At 35.5% G+C, this 24,024-nt stretch overlaps 1 pseudogene; it reads right to left on the bottom strand.

Annotated features, from left to right (window-relative positions):
* LOC108722735 (uncharacterized) overlaps positions 1 to 23,332 on the bottom strand; it is a 46,998-nt pseudogene extending 23,666 nt beyond the window's left edge.
* Between the last annotated feature and the right edge of the window lie 692 nt (positions 23,333 to 24,024).

Genomic DNA, 24,024 nt, shown 5'->3' with positions numbered 1-24,024 from the left:
AAATGACCGACTTTATCTTCTCGGAATGTACGACGGTTTACTTCACACCGCTCGTGTATCTGTAACAAGTGCCGCGAATACTAGAGATACGTTGAGATTTTGCGAGGTAACCGATAAAAGTAACGTGCTCTCGCTTAACTCGTTTTGTTAATGCCGAGTGAAGGAAAAGAAATATAAATTGCACGAGTCTACGTGCAAAAAGTTAAAAGACGTTCCGTCGATCATTTGTCGAAATGCGAGTCGTTTTCCTATACAATGTCATGTACCATAATTTACCGGACATCGTGCGCGATCTGGTAATTTAAGCGAATGCTTAAAGCACTTTGATACTTCGTGGGTCGATGTCGAGTTCGGTATGCGTCTCTAATAGAGCGGTTAGATACCTTTAATGGAAGTCACGGGGAGTTAATTGAAGTGTACTCGCAATTACTCACCTCTCGAGCGATTATTCATGCCTCGGTTCCGATCTCGCGTATGATAATTCGTTTGGTGCATTGACTACCTTAATTACTAATTACTAAACGGAGTTACGTAACCGCTCTGGAACTTCCGTGCAAAGATGCGAACCGAAATGTGTAGAGGATAGCGCTGCAATGAAATCAGAGCTCATTAACGAGGATGTTGAATGAAGTAACGTCGCAGCGTAAAATGTTCCTCACTTCCTTGTAAGAACTCCGCTGATGCAGAATATTTGCGGTTGCATAATTAAGGCCGATAGAACGAGAAACCGATTGGTAACGATCGTACTACCGTTATCACATGCGAACATTTCGCGGCAAATGTTCTGTCTTCCACTTCTATTGTGAAATTCAGACTTCTGTTTGAGCAGTCTCTTTCCCATCTATTTCGGATGAGAAGAACCGGTTTACACGGAAATGAAATTGAAATTAAATTTCATTCGATCATCTCATTCGTCCCGCACGTCATCATTCCCAACTCGAAATTCTTCAACTTTAATCGTACCGTAAGCGCCGAAAACTCCAAGAGTAATGTGGAAGGGGATGAAAACAAGAAAGCGATTACTCTGTCCCAGTTTGCGAATTACAGCGCGAATGTCGATTCGGTGACAGAGAAACGGCTACCGGGCCGTCGCCGTCGATCCACAATATTTTTCGCCGATAACCGATCGGCCGGCCCGTTCCCGTCTAATATACGTTCGGACTCTACTTTTCTCATCGTGCACACGTCTTCTAGTAACGAGTATACCCACGAGGATAGAAGAAGAAAAAGAGAAGAACGGAGATAAAGAGCTCGCGTCGTGGAGCGAGCCGAGCGAGACGCGCGGCAGGACGATGGCGGCGCGAGGAGAAGGTATTCGCAGTGAAAGATAGTATAAAACGAAAGAGCCCGTAGTCGGCAATCTCGACGTTTCCCTTCCATTTCGAAATATCGTCCCTATACACTTAGCTAGGTGTCTGAGAATCTACGGCTTCGTAATTGATCGTAAAGAGCGCCAAACTGCGCGTGCAACGAGCGTCAGATGATAGACGGAAATGACGAGGAAGAGAGAAAACGAGTGCACGAACGATGGGAAAGGGTGGCAAAGGGCGAAAGAAGGAGATGTGAGGTGAACGAAGGACGGAGGGACCGACCGCTCGTTTCACAATTTCCGGAGTGACTCTCCGCGGGGCCGAGGTGCGTTTTTCGCGCGAAGGAAAAAGCGCGTTTCCACGTCCGTTCTCCGTATACACTCTTCTCCTCCTACTATTTCTTTCCTGTACGCGGCTACGCTCGGATAACGCGAAATTGTCGACTTCGCTCGTTATTTAGAAGCTATCCGAAAAAACCGCCACAACGAAGAAGTCTCTCAAGTTTAAAATCCACTGTGCTCTACGTGTGGAATATTATATAAATTTATACTGTGGATCATTAACTTATGAAGAACCATGGAAAGTTGGATTTTCGATGAAAAAGCAGAAAAGCGCATTACATACCTAAATGATAAGAGTCATCTCTTATCGCTACAAATTGTGCAATATAAATAATTAGAAATTACAGTAATTGCAGTGGCGATAATATAAAGAACATAAGATTTTTTTTTATTTAAAAACATCAATTTTTTGTTAAGAATGCTGTACTTTTCCTGTTCTCGAAAAATTTCTTATTTATTTTATTGCATCGTCATAGTATGACATATCTTCAGATAATTGACTCGTCCATTGACATTTAGTTTTTGTACAAATACTTAAAAAATTGGATCGTAGGAAGTGGATCTTCGTATCAAACATTAACTTAACGTTGATGTTTCGGTGATAGTTTTTACATTCGCGCCATTACCATCACTAGCAGTTGCATCGAATGAGAGTTCAATCATTAGGCAAACCAAACATTTTTCTTTCGATTTTCTTGAGACCCGGGAATCTTCCAGGCACGATTTAAGAAACGACAAGAGCACTGCGATCGATCGTGACACAAATCAATTTTTAGGAGACGAGAATATTGCCATCACGTCGCTCCATAATGTATAATTTTTATATTTTTCTTTCCTCATTAGAGAAATAAAAGATCGAAACTAAATATTGAAATAATATCGAAGGTTATATATATATATAAAAAAACTTTCCTATATATTATAGAAAGTATTATTATCGAGATAATCTTCACGCTGGTCAAAACTCTTATCAGATTTATTATTGTTGTTGTACATTAAATATTTAAAGAAGTATGTGTAAAGAACATTCAAAATTGATGTATTTGGCAACAAAGCGATTTCTCATTAATGATTATTTATTTTTTCATTACTAAATTTATTATTTTTAATTTATTTTTAAACTTCATATTCTTTCAATATATATATTTCCAAGAGTTTATAGATATATATCTCTAATTAAATATTTAGGGAATCTGAAAACCGCGGCTACATTTAATTATTAAATCCATAATGTCAAATTCATAATATCAAGTATCCAATTTGAGTTATTTTTAATTATTTTTATATATTGCTCTCATTGCTCTTACTCAATAATGTTGTTAATTAAAACACAATGAGATTATATAAACAATTTAACTTAAGAAAATGTATTAATTTGACTCAAATTTATTATTTACCAAGAACATACGTTAATATAAACGTTGTTAATATAAACTATTGCCCGATGAATATACCTTATATTCGAATAAATAAATAATAAAAAATGAATGAAAATACCCATCCGAACATACTTCTTTTTTATTCGTCAAAAAACGAATACTTTTTCATTCCATTTGAATGAATATTTTTTTTTAATACGATTATTTTTATTTTCGCATTTACTTCTACTCTGTACGTATTATCTGCACGTAGCTTGCAAGCCTGCAAGAGAAAAGAGGAATCTGTAAGAACAATGAAACCGGCAGAGGAATCTTTTATCAGTGATGCCAGATAGCATACTAGTGACGCGGTACGGTATGTATGTAGTTAAACAAATTGAGGATAAAAATGATATGTCATCTCAAATAAAAACTTATTATATAAAATTATATGTTATACATATGTTATCTCAAATGAAAACGTACGTAAAAAAGTATATGTTATATCAAATAGATTGTACTTATAAATAAAAAATGTATTGCTGTTTAAATATTTTTTTTTAATTTCTAAGTTTTCCTCAAATCTAAATATTACGACAAAAATAAATAAAATTTATTTTTTTTTTACTTAAAATCAAAGTGCCGATTATAGTTAAAAGGTAACAATTGCTTTCTTTTTCAGTTTATATTTTGTTTGAATACCTAAATGAATATAAATACTCGTTAAATAATCATAGTTTTTTTGTGATATATATGTATAATAATAAATATTTTTGAAAATCCGAAATTTTGAATAAATATATGATTACATTTTTTTTAACGTGAATATTTTGAGTGAATACAGTTTGTAGCTCAATTACAAATTTTTATGTTCATCGGGCACACTATAAATATAAATGTTAATAGGAACATTGTTTAATTTGAAATTACACGGAAAAACAGTATGGTTGGTCTATACAGAAATCTGATAATACCAACCAGTTTAAATAGTAAAATATGGAGCAACTATTTATGTGGTGGCTTGAACCATAGTACAATGGTTAGGTTAGGTTATGTTGCAGCAATGACGGCATTTCACATATACATATTTTTAATTGTAAGCGTGGTGAGTCGCTTTTACTTTTTGAAATTATAACTTAATTTATAGCATGATGTAACAAGAAATTAATTCTTTTATTAATAATTTAATTCTTATTACATCATGCTTTATAATGTCACGATTGACGCAACTATACGGATATATAACTTATCCATAGTAAATGATCCCCCAACCAAGTTTTGGTTATCACAACCAAATCGCGCCTAACTACATTGATATAGTTTACACATCAAAGTAAATAAATCGTATCAACCATACACATTCCTATTACATAAAAATAACTAGGATGATGTTTCTATATTGCTCACAATTAAATATTTTTAGTTATATGAACTATATTTTTTTTCCGTGTAACTACAGAAATTGATTGATTTATATTTTGACACACATGTGAAAGTTAAAAATAATAGAAATTGAGTTACCATTATCCTTTGAGATATCTATAATAATAGTATAACATGTCTCCTTTTTTAATGGATTGTATATACGAGTGATTTTCTTCTTTGTAGTATGGCTTATGCACATAAACGTCGCTGTCTAACTATTACGTACAAAAACGGTATTTCAAGAAGAAGAAATTTGTAGCTGACGTTAGCGAGCTATCGTAATAATTACAGACCGTAAAGAGTGCGAACTCGTGCTCAGTTCTGTGAAACAGACGAAACCATCTACCAGTAGAAACACACCAGACCGATATCCGCGCTCTGCCTCCTAAGTCATGCGTTTAAATTACCTTATTATGAGGCAAGGCCGTTCATAATTATAAACGTGCGGCACACGAAGCCGAGAGAGGAGTTACTGCCACCAACGACAGAGAGGGGAGGAGGGATCGGAGGGATGGCGGGGGAACCGATGGGGGAGGAAGCCAGACCGGTGGATCGTGGGTGGAGTGATAGAGTAATTAACATCCAGTCAACTCCAGACTGTGCCAATAATTTCCTACCTTCCTCCACCTGACTGACTCGGCGTGCTCTACGCGGCGCGAACGCGGGGAAATATTCCGCATTCCTGACGTAACGCTCTCCCTGAGAAAAGTATTCTCCAGTCGATGCGTTTTCTCGAGGGGATCGACAAAAGGAAAAAAGAGGGATCACGAAGCGAAAAAAAGGGAGATACTTATTGCCTACAATCGGGGGATGCTAGCCTCGAGACCACCGAATAGACATGCAGCTGTAATAATTGCGTATTAACTCTCTGATAGTCCCGCAATTCTTTTAAACACGTTTTTCCATGAAAAAGCCATAAAGACCTTCATGATACGGAGTCTAAAGAGACAAAATTATTCCTGTTTCTTTCACGTTATTTTTATTCTATCACATAAGGATTTCGTACGCTTCTTTTTATATATAAATTTTGTAATCTCAGTTTAAGGTTTTTTTATCCTTCAAAAAAATATTCTGATACTAATAATTCCTAAAAATACTAAAAGTTTGCGTAATGAGTACGTAGTTGTTGGTGCAAATTTGTAATGTAATTTTTATAACATGTACAAAATGATATAATAATGTATGTATTTTTTTTTATTTTATTTATTATTATACATACATACAAACACTTTTTATTTGCAGAAACTATGTTTAAATAGCACTTTTCAATATTATCTCTAATATTACGATTTTATTTTTTTTCATATTTTTATAAAAAAGAGTATCTTAAAAAATTTATATCTAACAATATTCTATAGCTTAAGAAAGTTTTAGAATTATTAAATGAATACGCGCGAATTGTATTGTAAACGTCTCCCTTCTTCGCGTGTTGACAATAATATTCCTTAAGCGCTTTGGGGCATTGAGTTCGTGTGGAAAAATACATATACTTCCGCTATAAAGAAGATATCCACCCTTCTTCCTCATGCTAAAGTGACAAGAAATGTACAGGATTTGTAGCCATATGGCAAAGTAGCGCCTACGTTCCCACGATAAAAATTCTCACCGGAAATAGGTCTTTATGTCTCACAAATCTCTCGCATTCGTGTAAACGGATGCACTTAGGTTAGATAAATACAGTACTCCACTCTGTAAACGAGTCATGTTTACACCGGCGCGGAATTGTATAATTATATCTTAATATATGCAGAAAACGCACTCTGGCATTCGCTAATTTTACATTAGCATTCGCCGCATAATAAATCACGTTATGCTTTGTACAGTAAAATATACGCGAAACGAATTAATTTTCCTTTTTGTTGAAACAGATGCGAAAAAGATGCGGCATTCAATATGCAAAACATATCTTCAAAAAAATTGACTAAACTAATGCATTTGACAAATAAAAGATAAATCTTCTGATTTATATCAACTTTCTATTTAACAATAGATATACTCGAAGAATTTTTTAGCTCAAAATCCTTTAATATTATAGAAAAAAGAAGTGATCTATATTAAATATAAATATTATAAAATGTGCTTATATGAACCTCCAATTATTGATGTGCAAATAATATACATATTTATAAGGCGATAAGATATCATTTGCAAATTATTAGAACGAACTTACAACAAAGTTAATTGCAAACGACTATTTCGATTCTGGATTTGAGTCCTCCTCAGAGCTGAAGTCAAGTATAAACTATATACTCATAAACCCTGAGGAGAATTCAAATCCAGAGTCGGAACGTTTGCAGTAACTTCGTTGATAAGTACATTCAAATTGTATGCGAATTATATCTTATCGCTTATAAATATATTATTTGTGTATACCTCCCAACAACCGCGAAGGCTCATATAGACATTTATTTATATTTGACTTATGCTTAGAGCAATAAAACTATTTTTATTTCTATTTTAAGTATAGAAAAGATTGGCTGCTGCAATAAATTAGATGGCATAGCATTTTTAATTGGCTGCAACAATAAAAAATTGGCTGTTGCAGCTAATTAAAAATGCTATGCCGTATTTTACCATCTAATTTCAACAGCCAATCTTTTTTTTTTTTTCCAGAATAATGATTATAATTTAATTTAACTTTGATTATAATTTAATTCAGTTGGAAGTAGGAAATTTAAAAAAATCAACTTTTGCAGTTACTTATAAGTTTATCTAATGTAGGGCAATCAACTTCCTTCAGTGTGTTAATATTTATCTCGTATGAGATAAAAATTAGGTTTATACAGAGTTCCTATATGTGTACACACCTATGTCGATAGCGTATTTATGATGTATGTTAAACGGATTATATTGGAAGCGTATCGAGTGAGCTCGCACAGCACCGTTCGGTGTGCATATAAATAGCATATATACTTCCCCTCGATCGCGCCCAGGCAAAGTTCCGCGATAGATGCACCTACAGCTTCTCTGTAACCCACATAACGTGCTCCTCGGTTTCGCGTAGACGGCAACAGATATGACTTGGCGAGGCACATGAGAACTGTTGGAGACGCGTAGGTATGTTCGTGCGAGTTTATGAGGGCATAACTTAAGACCAAGTATGCGACGGAGGACACGGAATTCCGAAGTTCTCTGGATCTCCGACCCTCTCTCTTCCTGTTCGCTCGAACGCGAGGACGACGGATGCGATGTCTACGACCGGCGGACGTGTTGCATACGAGTGACTCGTAGTCACGTGTCCAGGAACAACAACAAAGGCTAATTATTCAGCCGTAATATACTCGGTCGCAAATATACGGCGAATCGTTTTACAGCAAAAACGATAACTGCGCAAATGCGTAACCGACTGAAAATGTTGGAAAATATTAACGTATTGAAAACATAATTAAAACGATAAAATCGACACAAGATTTGAAATGGTTGTTGCGATTGAAAGACGCATGTACAAAATTATTACATTGAATTATTCGTCTTGTAGTATTTTTAATTATTTTTAATTACAGTTTCTTTTACCTATATCTATAATTAAATCTTGAATTAATTAAAATTCCATTACATCGGAGTTTATTCGACGTGAACTGAGGAATAATAGCAGACTATTAATGAACGATGAGTAACGTTTTAACATAACGAATAATAAGCTTCTTATGAAACCTAACAAAAACTTATCGACGATATGTAATATCGGTGTGTAAAGCAAAGCTGAGAAGAACAAGATCTAGGCGACAGGTTATATAGATACTTCTTCGTCCGCTTTCGAGAATCAACAGCGCGACGGGGAGCGAAGGATAAAATGGATAAGGGTAGACGGCAAAAGGGAGCAAGGACAACCCCATTCACGACATACGAGATCCAGTTCCAGTCTACTCACGATCCGTCCCTTTCGGGCGACAAACAAAAGCTAATGCACTTCTGCCGGATAACTGCTAACACTCCTTGGTATCATTCTTCTTTCTTTCTCTCTCACTTTCTCATCTTGATGTCTCTGTGCCCACCATTATGTCGTCTTTCTCTCCGTTCCTTGCACATCATTTTTCTTCTTTTTCTTTTCTGATTGATGGTTAATTGGAGCAATAGCAAAATAAAAAAAAGTCTCTGATCGAAGTATTTAAAAATACCACCGGCCTGTTCCGAACAAATCCTTACCATTTCTTTTATCTAATCCACCTTGTAAGTACGAAGTTACACAATCAATGAACATGAACCCAATAAATCGTAAAAATAGAAGATGATGTTATTCCATGGTGAGTTCCTTTCAAATTTCTGGCAAACGACGCTAAACATTCAAATCTTCGTGTTCATATTTTATATACGATTAGGTTTGTTTGAGATATTTTATATACGATTAGGTTTGTTTGAGATTTACGCAAAGGACAGAAAATTAAAATTCGCAAAAAAAGATGACAAACAAATGAAGGTACTGATTGTTAATCTCTAATTGGTCTGGAACGACTTAGTTGCGCAATAATTTAAAGCAGATCGCGAGATCGGCCGCAGAAACGGCAGCATCGTGAAACAAGCGCTGAGCATTGAATAAATGCATTATGGATGGCGAATAACAGAACAAAAAGATGGGCTGTTAAAGAGGAAAGAGGAGTTGAGGACGTGACACGGAATTTTAGAGATCCCGCGAGGAAGGAGATGAACCTGCTTAATGTTTTGCATTTCTAGCTTGCAGAATCAATACCTCGTTTAAACGAATCCTTTCAAGAATTGCGCGTTTCCTCGAAATAAAATACGACGAAGCGTGAATATTCGCCTTTTTGGTAAACCAAAATTTCGTAATTATTTACGAGTTAGTAACGTTTATACAGCAAAGATTTGAGTTATGTTGAATTGAATTTTTTCAATTGTTAACGTCATCGATTGATTATTCCATGACATGAAAGAAAGAAGGCGAAAACGTTTCGTTGGTTTATAATCGACCGTAAGCGTGACTGCCTTTCGGTTGTGATTTTGCGTAGAGAAACTATAGAGATTGAAAAGGACCCGAAGAACACATAAACATACGCGAAATAAAATGCGCCGGTTAACTGCGTGTTTACGAGGCAACGCGGACATACGTTTGTAATGTCAGCGCCAGACGCCGCGCACGAACTTTATTCCTCGCGATATCATTTTATCGTTTTACACCGGTAGCAGAAAATTTTCTGCAATTACGGCGGAAGCCCATAGCGCATAGTTTCTCGCAGCGCGGAGATAAAATCCGCGGTCGGCCTCGCCCGTGTTCATAAAGCATATTTAAACGGCGTTCCAAATTTGCGTCGTCCCGAGGAAATAAATTTACGAGTCGCTTGAATAGAAATACATAGCTGGATTTAAATTTATCGTGATGTTTATTGTGCTATTTTACGGCCGAGTGGAATACTCATACACGTGTAAATTGATCGACACGCCGTACCGTGAAATTAGAGTCGCTGCAATCCCATCGCGGTTTACGAGCACATCATTTCGGCAGCTATTTATTAATTAACGCAATAGCCATATTATAATACATCGTAGAATATTAATATATCGTAGATAACATTCACAAATATTATCGCAAAGTGGTGTAGTAGATTTGCAGAGAAGACAAATTGTAATTGGCGATTATTATCTCATATACTCAAAATCATTTAAATATTCGAAGTGTTCAGCAAGATGATCTTTTAAATCGTAATAATGCCGTGGAATGAAACAGCAAAGAAGGTTCTATATGCGCTCGTTGAGAGTAAATAAAGTTACCCGATTAAATCCATTATGATCGAAGTGTTCAGAAAGATGATCTCTTAAATCATAATAATGCCGTGGAATAAAATAGTAAAGAAGGTTCTGTATACGCTCGTTGAGAGTAAATAAAGTTGCCCAATTAAATCCATCATGATGATTCAATAAATTTAATAAATGAGAGCGTATAGAGGTATATACGAATAAAAAAAAAACTAATAGAGTACGGAATCGTGATGGTTTCTGTGTCGGCTTTAGTGACGAGCCGATTTAATACTAGCTACAATGTTTGCCGATTGACAGGAGCTCTTTGGGGATATGGTTCTTGTCCCACTTTTCACCCGTTCTGATCGATCGTGCTGGTATTAAGTGCGTATTACGAGGTGATTAATTTGACACTTGTGCCGTGTCTCCCCACCTCCCCGCTCGTCACCAATTCGGCACGTAGCCCGGGAGAAACGTGCCCCCGGACCAACAATTTTCTACATTTAAATCAATAGCCTGAAACATTGAGAGCAAACGCGTACATCCCCGTTGATTTGTTCGTTCATTACGATGATTAGGAAACCGTGGGGATTATTGCGGGGTTGAATTGCGGATGAGGCGGAGAGAGGTTCTTTTGGAGTAAACACGAAACATGGGAATGCGATTCAACGTGCGTTAATTTATAGATGAAACTTGATGAAATGCAAATCGTTGAAAGCAAGTCACTTTATACCTACATTGAAGGAAGCCGCAAAACTCGGACTGCCGATCGAAACGTAACAAAATACATGGCCATTTAATTTTACATTTAAACATGATCTTTAATAGCGAACAAAAACATCGTATATATTCGTAATGATAAATCTGAATGCTGAAATATTGTACAGAAGCACATTTGTTTATCCAATAATAAACATATTTACAGCTAGAAAATACTTCTTGTTAAAAACTGAAATGTTTTCTCTATCAAAATTTAATTGGACACAATTTTCGTCTTGTAACGCTTGAAATTTTATAATATTTTATTGCTATAATTATATTTCAAGTAAATATTCCGTATGGAAACAAAAGGCTAAAATTATTCAAAGAATAAGGTTTTATTCTTTACTCTTATAAAACACAATTTACCGAAATTCTTTTTTTCATCATAACATATAAGCATACCTACCTGTATCTCGATATTTTTATGAAAAATTATTTCGGTTTTTGACAAAGTATATTTATGTACATCAAGTGCATCTCTATCGCCAAATACTTTGTACGATATCTGTAAAAGAGAAAGAAATTGAATTGCAAATATACTTAATTAGATGTCCATGCCAGAAATACGTTGAATATGTTATTATACGTAAATATGTGTTTCTCTCTGTCTATGCAACCGTATTACGAAAACTCGTCGCCTATCTGTCGTCCACGAAATTAAAGTAATGTTCTAATTAACGTGAGTTGCTCGTTATTTCTTCGAGTGCCGCGAGTGAGCCACTCTCTCGCGGGATGGATATTGTCCAATTAAAGCGCCGCTCGTAATCGGGGACGAAAGAAAGAGAGAAGTCTGTAAAATGCGAGAGACGGCATTACCGAGCGTATATCGGGAAGTCAGTCACCACGAGCCACCATAAAAGTTTGAGTGCGTCCCTTAATGCGGTATTCGCATAGGAGGAAACCCGGGGTAGAGAGGGTGGTTACCACTGCGAGGGTCGACTTGAGAAAAAAGTCATAACTGCCTTGGTTCACAGCAGCCCGTTCCGCTTGCTGCCTCCTCTTCCAGCTTCTTTTACTTCTCTCTCCCTTTTTCTGCTCGCGCTCCGCTCTTTCTCCATGTGCCGGGTTAGATTTTTCCAAAGCCCTCTGTCATCGTTGAGCTTTCGAGACTTTTCTGCAATGCTCCGTTAAGTAAGGTATACGTTACTCACTCTCCTCTTCCCCTTTCTCTCTTTTGCTGTCGCCTTTTAAATTTATTGCACATCCTCACTTATGTAAATCGCCTGCTTATGAGATTCAGAATCAGCCGATTCATTCACAAGATGTTACTTGTGACAATCGATACGTTCGACGATCTACTTTATTTTTTAGATGGTTCTCATATATTCACTTATTAAATATCGGATTAAATGCTTCTGCTGCAATGCGGTCTTATTAAAAAGCATAATAATGTAATATAAGTCATTTGTTAAATCTTTGTTTTTAATGTGCTCTCTCCTTAATAAGGCGATGCCACTTTATGTACCATTTATACTTTGGTCAACACAAAGTAAAAGCAAAGTTAAAATAATAATCTAGACATCTAATTGCTAAGTACTTGAGAATTATGTAAAAAAGCTTTTCACAAAATTTTGAGTGATATGTCGAAATGAACTTTGTTCTTCGCCGAGCTCTTTGCTCTCATAAAACGAGATTCTCTTATGAAAAAAAGGATCTACTATTTTACGAAATTATTTGAAGAAAACTTTACGAGGACCCTTTACAGCGGCGCGGCTCGATCGATTCCAAGACCTAAAGTTTCATTGCGAAAGTCTGATCGCGTAAAAGCTCTTTTACGAGCAGTTTAATACTTGGAAGATACTAAAGGCCCATTTGCGCTTTTCCTTTTCTCCAATATGTAGGAGGCTTATATCAAATCTTTGTATATGATTTGGATGATGTATATTATATCATCAAATGCTTATTAAAGTAGTTTGGCTTGTCTAGAATCCTAGCTATTTATTCAATAAACTAACAAAATGGATATTACATACAATGGGTTATCTCTCATTGTCCAGCATCTTCAATCTATTGCAAATTTCGATAATCGAGCAATTACAATAGCAATTGCACGCGTACAATTATAGCGATTAATTAAATCCAGATCATGCTATTCAATTGATCGGCATTTATTGTTAGTTGGAGATTAATTGAGTGGTTGTTTTGTCTCTAAATTACATTCAGGATAATACGGGAAAATACATCGTCGGGATGAAATAGATGAACGAAATAACATTCTACTGGAGTGACCGGTAAACAGGAACCCAAAAGTTCCCTTATCGAGGATCCAACACGCGGCCTAAAGATTTAAGCCACTTCAGTAGTTTCTTGGCCGGCGACATCCTCAAATTATACGACGAACGATAAAACGAATCCTCCGCGAACTTCCCTTGAGTCGGGTCTTACGACAGAAGCCTCGGGGGTGCCGGGACTACTCCTCCTCGTTTAAATATCGCCCTAATCTCGTTGGCCGGAAACACCACGTCCTCTCTCGCTCTTCTTGCTCTCTCGCCCCTTTCTCCCGGTTCTCATGCCTTAATTCTCCGTGAGCGTAAACTTCGGGGCCCGGATGACAAATCGCTGCGGCCGCGGATTATCCGCGGACGAAAAACTAATTAAGCCGAAATACCGCTCCGGCGTCGCGCCGACCGGAGCTCCATCGAACGGATTCCGTCGCCCTCCGTGCCAAATATTTTCCGAGGCCGCGGATATCCTCGTCCATCTTCGCGGCTCGTTCGTGCACCAAGTATACGCGCCAAGTAGGAGGATCGACAAAAACTGAGATCGCGCCGAGGTTCTCCCTTTTCCCATTCCACCTATCTAAATAGTTGTCGGAGTCCATAAATCCGGCTGCTTAAAGCTGACTTGTGCTGCTCGCTTAACCCCTTTTATGCACGACGTATACCTCGGTAGAATACCGCACGAAGATTCGAAGTCCTATCGAGCGCGTCGTGATAATTAGAAGGTGCAGGTAGGAACGTTCGCTCAGGTTCTGAAGATTCCCGTCCGCCAAGTTTTAATACCTTAAATCCGTGCTCTTGATTATAATGAATCTAACTCTAGTTCAAAAATACTATACGGATTCTAATAACAGATTTTCAATACACGATCAATGTTCCGACGATACGATTATTCGACTGTATCGAATTATGTTTCTTTTTGAATCTTGAATAACAAGAAACTTTGTTTTTCACTTTTTCCGCGATTTTCCGTATTTTTTGTCTTTTCTTCTTTTTCTTATAGATCAGTAAAATTTTTGCATACTGATTAGTAAAATTAAAAATAGTAAACTTTATAGCCGTCTGCCATTATTTTGGTACTCAGAAACATAAGCAGATGGGCTGTTGCATGGGGAAGTGTTACGATACCAGATACCTCGGAAGAGATATCTATACTTGGAGAGTCTCTACTTGGACCACCTTACTCTAAGTACATTCTAAGACGGACTTACCTCGTTGGAGATTAAGCTTAAGTCCTTTCGACAAAATGTCACATTGTCTCGTCCTTATCGTAGCAATTGACTTTGGCGCGTATCGTGTTGACTGTGCATTCGCCGTAAGCCGCCACAAAAAATACTTTACGACGGCTTCTAAATTTTCGAGAAAGAGAGCAGCTTTCTCGCTAAACCATTTGCATAAATTGCTCCGATTAGATGTTTACTATTCTTTTGATCAACCTACCATTGATCTTGTACGCATAATAATCTTTTAATCTTTGCAATTATTTTTTGCTGGATACATAAGAATCTTCCATTACAAACTGCTAAGATTTTTGCCTTTACATATACATGATTTCCTCACTATACATTCTTTATTCATTTCTAATGCAAAAATAAATTAGGTTAGTGGCTTGTTGCGTTATTTCAAGGAACACGAATCTAGAAAAATTCAACGAAAATGAGTTCTTACAAGATGCCTCACGTCAGAAGCGAACGGGTCGCACGCGTACTGACTTTGTGATGAAAGAAGAGGAATAGAGAGAAGAGGAGAAAGAGAGAGAGAGAGAGAGAGAAGCAAGGATTTTCTTCTTTCCACGCCACTAATAGAAGTGTCACGAACAGAGCCAGATCTTATAATCCGTTCGTGCTAATTTCAAACCGCATCGGGAATACTCAGGAACACGAAGAGCGATCGGACCACAGTTTTCCCAGATTTGTCGTCTCTCGGAAGCTTTAAACTTTTCAAATCACTCCTGGTACAGAATTCCTAAAAGTACAGATTACGACATTTGACTTTTGTTCGACTTATCAATGATTCACAATCAAAAATTTTATTTTTATTTGCTTTTCTTTTTTATATACTTAAGTCCGTAATAATTCTTGATCGAAAGTTTCACACGAAATATTTGCGAGCCAATTGTTCAAATATTAAATAAATATTTGAAGATATACATTAATAATGACAAAAGTTATTTGGGAATTTTAAATAATTAATGTTTGCAGATTATCTACTTTATCAAAAGTATGATCAAGCATTCACCAATTACCAATCGATAATGTATACAAATTATATCATCAAAAACTGCTTTTAACTTTATAAAACTGTACATTACGCACGTACACAATCTTGTATCATGTCTAAAAGGCTTTTCCTGTTCTTGGTAACATTACGAGCCCTTAAAACGATTAAGGACGGTCCGTTAAACGTACTACGATAGAAGGGCTCCCTCGGCCAGAGATAATTAAAAAGGTAATGAGTAAGCGGATATCTCGTAGAGGAAAGGAGAACGGTACGCCTTAAACACGGTTCGACAGGCGACTGATGAAATAATGACACAGACGAAAAATCAATCTTCTCTGTAGATAGAGTTTCTTCGATATTAAAAGAAGCTCGAACTATTATCAGAAGTGTAACAACACTAATAATAACAGAGAAGCGCAATGTGTCTATTTTACTGTTTTATTTATTACACTAATATTTTTACTTGCTATTACATATCTTTAGAATGAAATATGACGAAGTAAATAGAGAAAAGGATACATTCAAAACAAATGTATCAAATATTTTTATTATTACATAAAGGAGAATGAATTTGATGTCTTTAGATTTTTAGGATACAATCATCATAATTCTTGATTGTACTTTTTATAAATCTTATGTCTGCACACAACGCTTATACGATGAAAATTATTAGATTTCTTGTAACAAAATATAGTGATATAACTCGTTATACGTACAATATATTACAAGAACATAATTCCTCAAACATTTACAAGATTAAGGTACGAGTGAAGTCTTCGCACAAAGCTTTTCCATAATGAGAAACTTCGTCTTTCACTTCTTCCGCGAGATCCGCATTTTCTTGTTTTTTTTTCTTTAGTAACTCCTTGCGGATTATGCCCTGTGCATACCGACCGTAAAGATTAAAAACTGACAACTTTTGTCGAATCAGCATGATGGTGTTATGATAAATGTTCTTCTAAGAGTTGTAGTAACTTTGTGTTAATATTAAAATATTTCTCTCTATTCATCTAACAATAAACGATTTAAGTGCTTCTGTTACTTTGGTATGAGGGTATGAGAGAATATGATACGAAAATTGGGATATCTATATCCGTTAGACAAAATTAACAGCAAAATTGAAGCAAAAAATTAAACATTCAAATCGATGTAAAAAATGATGAAATAAAAAAATAGATAAAAGTAAAAAAATGTTTATAAAAAAATATTTGATTAAGATATTTTGGAGACATAATAATCTTATGTCATTTTTTACGTAATGAATTCGTTGGAAAAACTCTATGAGAGAGACAAGTTTATTAGAAACAAAGATTTTTCATAACTTTCTTAAATTATCCGAATATACTAATTATTGTATGTAGGAGAATGATCGAAGAAAATATGTTACATCATATAGAATGTATATACAACATAGAGCATGTGTATTTATTAAGAATTTGCAGAGATCTAGTTATTTGTTTTCCTTATTACGATCGTATGGAAAAATATTTGCCTCTCGTGTGATCTAACGCTAATGGAACAACTCAATTTCTTTTGCGCTACATGGAAAATATTTTTCAAATCCAAATTTCCCTATAAAGAAAAATAAAAGCATTGCTTATGGGAGAATTCGCATTCTATTGCTTGATTTTTATCAGATAGAGACTATTGCTTCTTTTCAGAACTTTATTTATCTTTGCCACATTGTGCGCATAATTTTTATACGTTAAAAGATAATGTTAATAATTTTTTTCTTCCATATTGTTTTAGACGAAATTAAAGTTTCTTTATTATTCTTTAGTTAAAATTAAACGTCAAGTTAAAATAACTTTTCCTTCTAAATATCTGGAGACACGGTAGTGTTTTTCGGCGCTAACCAAGCGCAGCGACACTACAGTGCCTCTTTTACGCGAATCAGCGAGTTGTGTGGGATCGAGATTATTGGACTGAACCGATCAAGTTCTAAATGTACTCAATCGATTGTTTCCGCTCGGAATATATAATGAAAGTGTTTTTATTTTTTCTCTACGTGCCCTACGAGCGAAGATATTGTGATGCAAAGTTTGAACATGTTAAAATTTATTTCTTTTTTCGTCGTCATGTTCGTCGACCAGTTGAAAAACTGGAATGTACTGTTCGTTTTTTCGATAATAGATGGCTTTTGACTTTATGTCATCTGTCTATATCTAACCAAGAATTCGTTCCAAAACTCGATTCTGTCAACTCTGAATGAATATCTTTATCCTTTTCAACATTCGGTAAACGCCGACAAAGATAAAATGATACTTGAATTGACAGTGTCGAGTTTTGGAACACACTCCAGCAGACTAGCGTTGTATGGTTGTGACGTGTGCGGCGCAAATTATTCAATCAAATCAAAATAAAATCGAGATCGTCGAGGAACTAAGTGCCTATGTATTCACTATCGACAAATTAAATGTCTAGGGCCCAGTTCCACAACTCACGGTTAACTCTGAACCGAGGTTCAACTTGTTTCTCATCTCTTTCCAATTCTAAAATTGGAAAGAGACAGTGAATAAGTTGAACCTCGATTAACAGTGAGTTGTGGAACTGGACCATAAGGCCACGTTTACCAACTCCGATTAACTTAATCGACCTATTAGTCCATTGGAATTGGCCAATCGCCATCTGTCGTCAAACAAAGTGACAAATGCGATTGGTCAATTCCAATGGACTAATAGGTCGATTAAATTAATCGAAGTTAGTAAAAGTGGCCCTTAGTGTTGTCTGCGTGTTCGTTGTCGAAAAATTGAGTATCTGAGTGTTTGCAATTGAGGAATTAAGTGTTTAGGTCTGGAGACACGGTTATGAGATATGTCGTTATTAGGAAATTTTTGCAATACCGTTTATCCAGAACGCCAAAGTTAGGTTAACTTCTTCTTAACAACTAATTAAGAAAAGGATTACGTGACTTTATTTCGAAATGCAGCCTACACACCAAGCGATTGGTTCTTATTTGTGAACCCATGGATAAGAATCAATCGCTTGGTGAGTAAGCTACATTCCGAAACCCATTGAAAAAAAAGTGTTGCAATTTTTCTGTAGCTGGTATTCATAGTCAGAACTTATCAGGAGACACAGTAGTGTCTCGACGCTAAAACAAGCGTAGCGACACTACCATGTACTTTACGCGAAATCGTGAGTTGCGGGGGATCGTGATTACTGAATCTCAATGGCTACGTTTACATCGTGCATTTAGGCCGCGGTCTATACAATAAACGTCCTTGTTTATCCTGTAGGTTAAACAAAGACGCCTATTGTATAGGTCGCGGACTAAGCATACGGTGTAAACGTAGCCAATAATGGTTGAACCGATTGTGTTTTGACGTAAGAGGCAAATGTGGCGCTAGCAAGGCTAGCAACATGGTCAGCGAGCACTGTAACGATTCTGCACTAGCTGCACATTTTACACATTTTACACTTTGCAAAGATTATAATCATTATAAATGAGATTACGGTCACACTATCGCGAAGAAGTTGAACGAGTGAATGAGTGTATATTCCGATTACCTCAAATCAAATTTTGATTGATAAAAATACATTTAATCGATTTTTATGCATTTTCACATAAAAATAAATAAAGGTTTGACAAGAAAAAAGTCGCTCTGCCTCATGAACCATGATATTAGTCATTGAAGTTGACGACTATTCAGGTTAAGAAGTCTGTCACAGCCACGAAATATTGCGATGCAAGCATATACTGCGGACACGTAAAATTTTCATTTCTCTGCTTTAAAATATAAGAACGTAACTGGTATTTTTAAAGCAGAAAATATATTTTAAAGCAGAGGATTTGTGTAATTAAAGCAGAAAATTTTACAGTATTTCGTGGCTGTGACAGAATTCCTAACCTGAATAATCATCGCCTTTAACGATGAATATTTCGGTTCACGAAGCAAAGCGACATTTTTTCTTGTTTATGCGAAAGCACGTCGATTGAGTGTATTTTTATCAATCAAGTAATTCTTAACATAATGGGTATATCCAGAAGCATGACCACTCACTGAACGTATTTATTACTAAAACCTTATTGTAGAATATGTGTTATGTTAATTTTGACTGACGCACACAAACTTCCTAACAGTGACCGTAAGACGTAAACTTAAGCCGATGAGCCAATCAGAATATTGCTTTAGGTCTACGTAACTTAGGTTTCATTGTACAAAAGTTAAAGATAGTACCATTTGGAGATTTATTCTTTATTTGGTATAGTTGGTATGGGATTTAACTTGATGCCAGTTGTTGATATCAAATCTTTTATACGAATGATACATAAAATTTTGTGGAATTTAACTTAGCGCCAGTTGTTGATATCTTTTATACAAATGATACATATAATTTGAGTTAAGTAAATAACAAAGATGTGTTTTACTTTTTAATTTGATAGAATTTAATTTGGTTAGTTAAGACTATATCAATAGGTTTTAATTTTAATTTCGTACATTAGTTTTTTTTTTCAAGGAGTAATAATTTTTACAGAGAATTAAAACTGCCATTACTTGGATTGGAATGAAAGGATCTTCAATAAGAATATTTTTGGAAAAGAATTAAAACCGATACTACTTGAGTTGGAATAATAAAAAGGGTAATTATGCTGATGAGGGGAGCCAGCCCCGATGACTTTGACCTTGACATATGTTGTCAAGGTCATGACCCTGAATGACCTGCAACAAGTTGTAGCCGTCGCTCGTCATTCGTTAAAAAGTTATTAACAGTTAAAGTTAATAATTATTTCACTGCTTTACATGAAAAGTCAGATAACTCTGTCCTTCGACTCTCACCCCCCTCACCTCTGCAAAGAAGCGCCCAACTCTCACCTTCGACTCTCACCCCCCCCCTCACCCCTGCAAAGGGGCGCCCGACTGTCACCTTCTACTCTCACCCCTCCCTCACCCCCTGCAAAGGGGCGCACAACTTTCACCTTCGACTCTCACCCCCCCTGACCCCATGCAAAGGGGCGCCCGAGTTCCATAATTGTACTGTTTGCAGGGGGGAGGTGAAGGTTAGAGCTGAAGGTGAGAGATGTATAGTTGTTCGCTCGTATAAATGTTCGCTCGTTGAGAATTCTACACTACTAAACAGAGAATGTATCTATAGCTTAGGTATGTCTCTGTCAGTGTTTTCCGTTATCTAGATAAAATTATTTAGATATTTCTACAGATGAATATTATACAGATGATAATTTATACAGATTATCTTTATCTTATCTTATATAAAATCTTTTTCAAATTAACTAAGATTGTAGAAGAGTATCGTAAAAAAATTTCTATATATTATAACTTCTAATTGTAGCAATGATGAGAATTTTTTTATGATATAGATAAAACTGGGATTATGACATCAGTCATAATTCAAAGACATTGAAATACTTTCATATTTAAAAGATAAATATAAGGAATTAGATATTCTTAATTTGTATCCACACGTCAAACAAATTTTTTTTTAAATATGACACATCATTGCCACTATCAGCGTCAGTAGAGCGCCTTTTTATTTGTGGATAACAAATATTAATTCCACGTAGAAACCGTTTGTTAGACGAAATGTTCAAAACACTTTTATTCGTAAAAAATAAAGATTAATGAAAATATACATTTTTGTATCCAAATGCTCAATTTCTTCACTTCCAGATAAGTTGCGGATATTCTTATCCAGGAGATATCTCTATTGTATTCTAAGAGATATCTCGTAGATAAAGTTATCTAGAGATGAAGAAATTGGGCATAAATCGTGTTACTGCCTAATAATTAGTTAAAAACAAAATTATTTTAACAATTATTTAGATAAAAATTTTTTTATTTTATCTTTTATCTAAATTAATGTACAATTAATCATCTTCATCTTACTCTATCTTTGAGATACATTTTTGTGTGATTTATCTTATCTACATTTAGATAATTTTTAATTATCTAAGCGCAACACTGGTCTCTGTATTGTGTGAACATGTAAATATAAGATAAATATAAACATCAAACGTTCCTAGGCAAGGAAGGAAGTAAGGTAGAACTCGTTTCGCATGAAAAGTCGCTTCGCGTGGAAAGTTGAAAATCATGTGCAATAGTATAATTGTGGAAATCGTGCGCCCTTTTGCAGGGGGTGAGGGGGGTGAGAGTCGAAGGTGGGAGTCGTGCGCCCCTTTGCAGAATGGAGCGGGGGTGAAAGTCGAAGGTGAAAGTCGGGCGACCCTTTGCAGGGAGGAGGGGGGTGAGAGTCGAAGAGGGGGTGGAAAATCATATTTCCTTAATCAGTTCATCCCATACCTCTCTCGCTGCCCAGAGTTATCTGACTTTTCATGTAAAGCAGTGAAATAATTATTAACTTTAACTGTTAATAACTTTTTAACGAATGACGAGCGACGGCTAAAACTTGTTGGAGGTCACTCAGGGTCATGCATCTTAACATATATCAAAGTCAAGGTCATCGGCTCCCCTCCCTCATCAGCATACTTACTCCTTTATTTAATAAATATCACGATAATGGTCATCTGTATCAATGAAAATATTTTTATATTTTATAGTAAAGAAAAATTAAAGTTACTAGTAATAAATTAACATTGCATTGGCTACGTTTACACCGTGCGCTTAGTTCGCGACCTATACGATAGGTGTCTTTGTTTAATATACAGGATAAATAAGGACATCTATTGTATAGGCCGCGGCCTAAATGCACGGTGTAAACGTAGTCATTAGCAGAATTTAATTTAGCGCCAGTTGTTGATATCAAATCTTTCATACAAATGATATAAATATCACGACGATGGTCGTTATCAAGGTATCGATCATGAAACTTTATTCCTACTGAAAAAAATATAATTTTACATGGAAATTACATGTTCATGACTGGAAAATTACTTAAATATTAAAAATTATTTAAATATTAAAATTACATGCATTTTTTCCGTGTAGGATAAAAAGTGAAAAGTGAAAAATTTCTCCACTTCAATGGTTAAAATTTTCACTTTTCATTTTTCATCCTAGGGATAAAGTTTCATAATTGATACCCTGTATTCAATGAAATTAAAGTTACTAGATATTACTTTTTTTAAGAGGCTGGAATATGAAGGTAGTAGAATTTAACTTGGCGCCTGTGTCATTGATATCAAATCATTTATACAAATGATACATATCATTATTAAGGTTATTAAGGTTGATATTATTTCGATACTATTCAGGATGAAATCGATTGACAAAGATGGATTCTTCAACGCTTCAATTTTCATACTCTTTTTGCTTAGCAATTTGATTTTCGTTTTTTGGCTAACATTCGAGAAGACTAGCAGGATTTTCATGCCTGGTAAATCAGAAAAAGACTTTGATGTCGGCGTACTTATTACCCCTCCGTCGAATATTTTTATCATACCATATATGAATATTATGGTACCGATCTTGGTCGAGGGATTGTATATAATAGAATCACAATCCTGAGCATAATTCGAGATCTTCAGGAGATCTTGTTTGCCGAATTCATAGAGAATAGTCCCTTTCTGCAGAAAGGTCCAACGCCAAAAGCACGCCGCGAGATATACCGCAAACGATGCCTAACTGCCCAGACCCTCACCGATTAACGAATTCCGTCGATAGTTTCACAATAAAAGATGATAATATGTTGATATTTTCTTTGGAGCTTATAAGGATGAGAAGGAAAAAGAATGCTTGTAAACTTCATTGATGACCCTGATTGCTGGGTCTACATATTTCGTCATAGTCCGTCATGGAAGTAATAAAATTTTTTATTATTTCATGCAACGTAACACGAGAAAATGTGTAATTGTATAAATTTTCATCAAAGAAGTGTATAAAAAATTGGCGTAAAGGTATTTTCACTTGTAACTGGATACTGGAGAAATCTGTTTCGATAAAATCTCTTTAAACTATTGCTGGAGGAAACGAAGAGAATGTGCGTGTGGTACGCATGTCTAAGCTGGCTGCTATACAAGTTTTGTTACGTCTGTTGGATTCTTCATATAAAAACACCGTACTCGGTGCGGATAAGTTGAACCTGTACATACTTTTTTACAAAAAAAATTTGTTTGGTACCTTATAATGTCGAAAGATGGAATGTAAATTAAATTTCGCATAAGATTGTGTGTTATTCTTGCAAATGAATATCAGAGAAAATTATTCACAGATAATATTTATCACTCTTACGTTATATGATTAAATAGAACGTCTTATAACTCTGACAAAAATAATTCGCCCACCAATCATTATGAATCGTGTATACTTTATGCGAAATTTAATAAGAGTCATCACTCGCCTGCTCGAGCTTTTCTTATTTTCCTAACTATTAACAGGACAGCTCAAATTGTCTTTCTTTTTTTATGCACAAATTTAGATTATGCATTTTGAATTATTGAAGCTTTATGAATTGCCAAATTTACTTAATGTTAATGTTTTAAAACGACGGAATATAATATATATTTGTATATATAATCTGTTAATAATACATATACATTACCTAAAACGTAAGATCAAAGTTTTCCTTGAAACAGCTCAACAACTAAAATTCAGCAATTACAAATTTAACATCAATCAAATTAGTCTGTCTCTCTCTGTATACCTTCTTTAAAGATACTGCGTATTATCTTACCAGAAGAAGTTAAAGGAACAACGTAGAAGATAACGATTTTTTTATAATAATAATTTAACAGACATATAAATATTATTAGACATTGAATAGTTAAATATTATGTAAAAAT

This window comes from Mycetomoellerius zeteki, unplaced genomic scaffold (assembly GCF_001594055.1).
Source record: "Mycetomoellerius zeteki isolate Tzet28-1 unplaced genomic scaffold, Tzet1.0 scaffold214, whole genome shotgun sequence".
In the NCBI taxonomy this organism is placed as follows: Eukaryota; Metazoa; Arthropoda; class Insecta; order Hymenoptera; family Formicidae; genus Mycetomoellerius; species Mycetomoellerius zeteki.
This window is presented reverse-complemented; position numbering and strand designations above follow the sequence as displayed.